Source organism: Rosa rugosa, chromosome 4 (genome assembly GCF_958449725.1).
Source record: "Rosa rugosa chromosome 4, drRosRugo1.1, whole genome shotgun sequence".
In the NCBI taxonomy this organism is placed as follows: Eukaryota; Viridiplantae; Streptophyta; class Magnoliopsida; order Rosales; family Rosaceae; genus Rosa; species Rosa rugosa.
Genome location: NC_084823.1, coordinates 44,150,572 through 44,156,876, shown reverse-complemented (window position 1 = coordinate 44,156,876; position 6,305 = coordinate 44,150,572). Strand labels below are relative to the sequence as shown.

The window sequence follows — 6,305 nt, the reverse complement described above, 5'->3', positions numbered from 1 at the left end:
GACAAAAAGGGGGAGATATTGGTGAATTTGATCAACTTGTGCTTTGAATGTTTAAATCTTTAACTTGGTTTTTTTAGTGTGTGTGATAAGTGTTTCAGGAATTGAAGGCTACTTCCCAAGCGAGAATCGTCAAGTACTTGTTGAGGGGGAGTTTGCATTGATTAGATGTGTTTTGTATAGGAATGCCAAAGGAGGAGATTGTAGGTACAAGGTTTGTAATTGGTGTGTTGGCATTCCCATACAAAACATTGAAGAAGCCTACAAAATGGTCTCGGAGAAACCTTACAGGTAAATGAATCTCATGAGTCAGCATATGCACTGGGATTGCAACCTGTGTTGCAATCCCCGAGTCAGTCCTACGTTTTAGGGAGTTCGATTTGGGAAAGTATCTTTCAGTTTTTAGATATTGCTTTACAAAGATATTTCCAAAGATATTCCAACTGGTAAAATCGTGCTATTGAAGTCCTAAACGTTTTAGGATTTGTTTATTTTTAATTGGATATCTTTTATTAAAAGATCTTTCCTATTAGGAGTCCAATTAGGGTTAAGTTGTGATTATCAAGGATTTGTTCTCTCCTTAATATATTCAGAAAGTGAGCGTTCATTTGTGCACGACTTAGACGCAAGAATTGTTGTTCTTCTTGTTTGTTGAGTAAGAGTCGCATAGGAGCCTTGAAACACTTGTTCCGTGTCAAAGTGTTTCATTGATCATTCATACATGTGCATTGGTTCTCTTGAGATCAGTAGAGAAGGTGTTGATGCATAAAGAGCGATAGTTGCAGATCATTCAAGTGAAGAAGGCAGTCAAGGTGTTGAGAATATATACATCCCACATGGGAAAAATGGGACATTGCCTATGAGTTTATAAGGCTTTGGGCCACTCCATCCATTGCCAATTGGTTTTGGATGTGAACCCCAGATTACTTTATATGGTCTCAGAGCGGGTTATCCCACGTGTGCATCCCTCGCGGCCACACGGGCTCCACGTCACCCAAAGTTGTCCACGTGTATGGCTTGAAAATTCGCCACACGTGCGGGGGCGTGTTGAGAATATATACATCCCACATGGGAAAAATGGGACATTGTCTATGAGTTTATAAGGGTTTAGGCCACTCCATCCATTGCCAATTGGTTTTGGATGTGAACCCCAGATTACTTTATCACAAGGTTCAAGGCAAACACCTCATTAGTCAGTCTAGTGATTGTAGCCGAGAACAGTGCTAATTGTGTTTGTAAAGAAACGTATCCTTCATCATTAGTGAATTGATTTGATTTTGGGTTCTCAAGAGTAAGAGCCCTGCAATGGTTTGGGTCACTCCATCCATTGCCAATTGATTTTGGATGTGAACCCCAAATTACTTTATCACAAGGTTCAAGACAGACACCTTATTAGTCAGTCTAGTGATTGTAGCCGAGAACAGTGCTAATTGTGTTTGTAAAGAAACGTATCCTTCATCATTAGTGAATTGATTTGATTTTGGGTTCTCAAGAGTAAGAGCCCCGCAGTGTTTTTAATCTCAAATTTGAGGTTTTCACGGCGTAACCAAAAGTTGTGTGTTCGGTGTTATTTTTGGTTTCTGCCCAGTAAGGATTGCAACGTACCTATCAATCCCCGATACTCAGAAAACACGTTTCGTCCTAGTATTTTCATTCTCCCGGGAGAATAAGCCCTCATCATTATTTGTACATGTTAGGTGCTTCCTGCATTATTGTTGTTCGATCAGAACCTAGAGATTTTTCTGAAAGCAGCAGCTTAGTGTAAGTTAAATATAGTGGAACCCGTAATTTGATTGCGTTTCAATATAAATCAAGAGCAAAGATTTTCTTTTGACTTTTTATTCTTAAATTAATTGGTTTAATAATCTAATATCAATTATTATCAACTTTTTCTTCGATAAAAAATTATTATAAACTTTAGGATATGATATAATAGTAATTGAACCCAATGTCGCAATGTGAATTATTGGGTCGAAGGGAGAAAAATCTGTATGGCACTATAAATATGGTCATCATGTAGCTAGCATGACAATCCATATAAGTTTTGGGTCATAGAGAAATTAAGCGAAATATATTTTTGGCACATTAATATATTGATATATTAGTTATATATAGTATACGTATTGGTTGGTTAGGCTGGTTTGACGATCCCTTCTCCGCAACAACTCAGACCTTGATAAGGGCTAAAAGCATTTTTCAATGGATAATTAATATACGTAAAAGTACACCGTAGACTTTGAACCTGTTAATTATAAGGCTGCTCTAAAATTCCAGCTTGGTTATGCTCACAATATTTCTGAAGTAATTGTTGGTTATGCTTCTGAGTATTGTAAAGCTACTTGTAAACCGAGGCCGCAACGACCTCTGCAGGTTGAGATGTTATCATGGTGCAGGCCTATGGAAAATCTCTTCAAACTAAATGTGGATGGTTCTAAATCTAGTGCTGGTAGTATTGGCTCAGGAGGTCTCATTAGGGACTCTTCTGGGAATTGGATCAGTGGTTTTATGTGCAACATTGGCTTTGGAGAAGTGCTGCAGGCAGAGGCTTGGGGCTTATTTTATGGTCTGAAACTTGCACTTGATGCTTCTATTACTCATCTTGAAGTGGAATCTGCTTATGTGCTTGTACAACTCGTCAAACATGATGACATTGCTCTTCACCCCTTGGGAACTCTACTGAGAAATTGTCAACAATTGTTGCAGCTCTTCTCTTATGTCCAGGTCAATCACGTTCATAGAGAGAGGAATATGGCAGCTGATGCTATGACCAAAGCTAGTGTCTCAAACTCACCTGGGATTTGCATCCTTCAAAGTCCCCCAGCCTTTGTGCTTAATATTCTCCTTGATGACATTGCTGGTGTTGCTCGCTCTAGAGTGACCACTAGCACTATGTGCTAGTTTCTTCTTTGTCTCTTTGTTTGGGCCTCTGGCCCCCATTGTACCAATAATAATAATAAAAATCCAGCTTGGAACAAGCCATAGAGGAGGACTATGATGCTTTCATGCATCAAAATCCATGAACTCTCACATCCTCTTGATAAGAAGTTAAGAACTTGGTCTCTTTGCAAAAGGATCTTTAGGATAAAATGAAATGCAGATGGATCAATTGCAAGGCATAAAGCCAGATTGGTTGCCAGAGGTTTTAGTCATGAGTATGGTGTCAACTTTGAAGATACTTTTTCTACTGTAGCCATACATACCACAGTGAGGTTGATTTTGAGCTTAGCTGCTAACTCTGACCAGAAACTTAATCAAATGGATGTCAAAAATGCCTTCTAACATGGAATATTGAATGAAGAGGTGTATATGACTCAACCAAGTGGTTTTGAGAGCTCTAGTTGTCGTTCATATGTTTGTAAGCTGCAAAAATCTCTGTATGGTCTAGCTACAAAAATCTCTGTATAGTCTCAAGGGCACCTCGAGCATGGAATGAAAGGTTCACCAACTTTCTATGTTAATATGGTAATTGAAAATGGTAATTGAGATTTTGTATTCAACTTGTGTATCATGTACAAAAGCATGACCCTCTTTATAGGGTTGATTATGGTAGTACAATCTAGTATACTGAAACAAGATGAATCTAGACTAATCTATGTCTAAGTACAAGTCTGGGAGTTACAAATCTAGGAGTTATATATACATGACTATAAAGTAGAGAGGAAATCAAGGAATTGATTACCAATTAAGATTAATTGAGAATCAACCATAATTACTCTAACATTCTACCTTCTATTGGCTGTCACTTTTGAGAAATTTTTCTGTCCTACAGTAGAACCATGTAGGAATGCCAAATGGTGTGACGACCCAATCAAATGTTGCCACGTGGAATCTTTTGACAACTCATATCAGGGTAAATTACCCCTGCATTTAACAAACAGTAAAACCAAAACGGATTAAAAAAAAAAAAACGCTGTGCTAACGGAAGGCAAACTGCCGTTATCTGCTTCCCCAATTTCATTCTGTTTCTCTCGTTTATCTCTCCAGATCACCAAAGAATCCATAATCGCTGTGCCTCCCGATTGCAGTTTCTCTCTCCAACAATGAATGGAGATGGAGCCAAAGATCATAATCAAGGTAAACAAAGTCTTTCAATTAAGTTATTTTAAGTCTGATATGATTAAATCGATATGCATGTGCTTAGATTCATCTGAATTCCTCAACTTATTTTATAAGTTGGGGGAGTTGGGTGCTTTTGGGAAATTGAAGAAGATTAGGATGGCTTTGACAACAGAGTGCTGGAGGTGAGTAGAGTGACCAAGGTTGTGAAACGAGGGAAGCAATTGTATGACGCTTCATAGTGGTGGTGGGTGACAAGAGAGGTTTAGTGGGTGTGGGTGTCGACCGGGAAGGCCATCACCAACTCCAGTTTCCTGACGGCACGCCCAATTCGCACCGCCGAACCAATAGACCCCGAATCGAAATCCGGAGGTAACCTTTTCTGGTAAAATGCCGAATCGTATTTTTTCAGCTTGGTTTGATTGAGATTAGACATGTCTATTGAGATTAGATAATTCATCCATTTAGATTGGATGCTTTAAATTAAATGGTTGAATGTTTTGGATGACTTGAATTTTGTTTATGTTGAGTTCATTTGAGCTGTGACAATGTTGAGTCTCTTTACAGGTTCAATCAACCGTCTGTTTACCCAATTTCCTTTCTTCTTTTTCTGCGTTTGTTTTCTTATTATCGTTATTATTATGCCTCTTTTTGCACTATCTAGCATTGCATTTGCTTTTTTTAAAAAGTAAGCTGCTAGTGCTGGTTGCCTCTTTAGCCTTGGATTGTTAATGCTGTAGCTCTTTATCACACTAAACTTAGCTCTTTTGTCAGTTGATCAAACTAAGCTTTCAAGTCTCATAGTTAAGTTTGTTACACTAATAGAAGCTTAGGGAAGGGTACTAGGGTGGTCAGTTAACAGATGATACATTACCTGGTGTTTCTTGCTTGCTTCATTTATTTGCACAATTTATATTTGTTGGTCAGAACAATTTAATATGTTGTTGTCAATCTGATAATTCTAGTTTAGTGAAAGACTACAGAGTTCATCATATTTTCTTTGACAGTTTTTAGTGGATACCTCTGATCTCAATTTGTCCAGCTCATCTACATATGTTGATCAAATTTCTATCCAGCCATTCTTCTTCCTTTGCATGTTTAATTTCCAGGCTACATGAGTTGAAGACCTCAAATCCTTAGTGACTTGGTCATATTAAGATTGTGTGGTGTTCTGTTTTCAAGTTGAGGAAAACTGATAGAGTTTTTCACATCGAGTTTCTGAATGGATGTGAATGCCAATTATATAATGATAATCAAGACACTGTGACAGTTGATGTGTAGGCATCTAGGCAAGGAAGCTTTTTTTGGTTTGAAGGTCTGGGAAGGGGAAATTCATGTATCAGTAAGCAGGTCGTGTGCATTCCATTGCTCTAATATCAAAGAGAAATGTGGCTTCGGGGTTGTGGTGAGAACGGAAAGCTTGGGTTAGGAAGCTCCTGTGATGAACCTGAACCAATTTTGCCAGACTCCGTAGAGGGTTGTGATGAACATGACACAATGATTGTAATTACATCCTTTCTGTGGTTTGGCTTCAGTTTCTATCCCATGGCTTTCATGCTTTTGTATATTGCTTTTAGTTTCATTCATCCATCAGAATATGAATACTCCAGCCAAGAGAAAGAAACAAAAATAGAGGTGTTGCTCTTCTGCACTAATTCAAGTGAATGAATTGCAAGAATTGAAGAGGGATGGTTTCCACGAAATAGTTGACTAATGTAGAGATTGACATTTATCTTCTTTTCCTTTGTCATGGTGGATTGTGAAGGTAAATTAACTTTGTCTGATTTTGTGGTTTTTCAGTTCGAAATTGAGATGATATTTTATTTATGTGATTGTATATCATGCAATCAAAGTGACAATTCAGTAAAATGTTGAAAGGAACTTTCACCAGGTACAAGAGAAATGTAGATGGAAGAAGAAGATTATTACACAGTAGGCTTGGTGTATTTGTTACATTTTAATCCCATGCAAATAAACTATAACAAGAATTTATAACACAGTAGGTTTGGTGTTTTTATAACAAAATATTATAAAAAGTGATAAAAAATAATTCCTTCGTCCCTTCCAATTCGAGCAGTGGCATGATCTAGTCCCATGAGAAAACCAGTCCTTTGTAGGGCAATCCTCAGGCCGTTGGGTACCATTCTCACCACAAAGGATACAATTACCAAAACAGAAATGTATGCGTCGCTGCCACAATTTTCACCCCACAGGCCATCTTTCAACTTGTCAACAAGACCAACTGGTTCTAG

At 38.0% G+C, this 6,305-nt stretch overlaps 1 long non-coding RNA gene across 5 annotated transcripts; it reads left to right on the top strand.

The window, feature by feature from the left end:
* Nucleotides 1-3,913: 3,913 nt before the first annotated feature.
* On the top strand, nucleotides 3,914-5,922 carry LOC133707196 (uncharacterized). 5 transcript variants are annotated; one of them, XR_009844984.1, is made up of 3 exons: nucleotides 3,914-4,071; nucleotides 4,229-4,425; nucleotides 5,335-5,922. It is a non-coding gene; the product is annotated as an uncharacterized LOC133707196 (long non-coding RNA). The 5 variants fall into 5 exon arrangements; XR_009844985.1 differs by having other exon boundaries at nucleotides 5,324-5,922; XR_009844987.1 differs by having other exon boundaries at nucleotides 5,163-5,922.
* The last annotated feature ends 383 nt before the right edge of the window (nucleotides 5,923-6,305 follow it).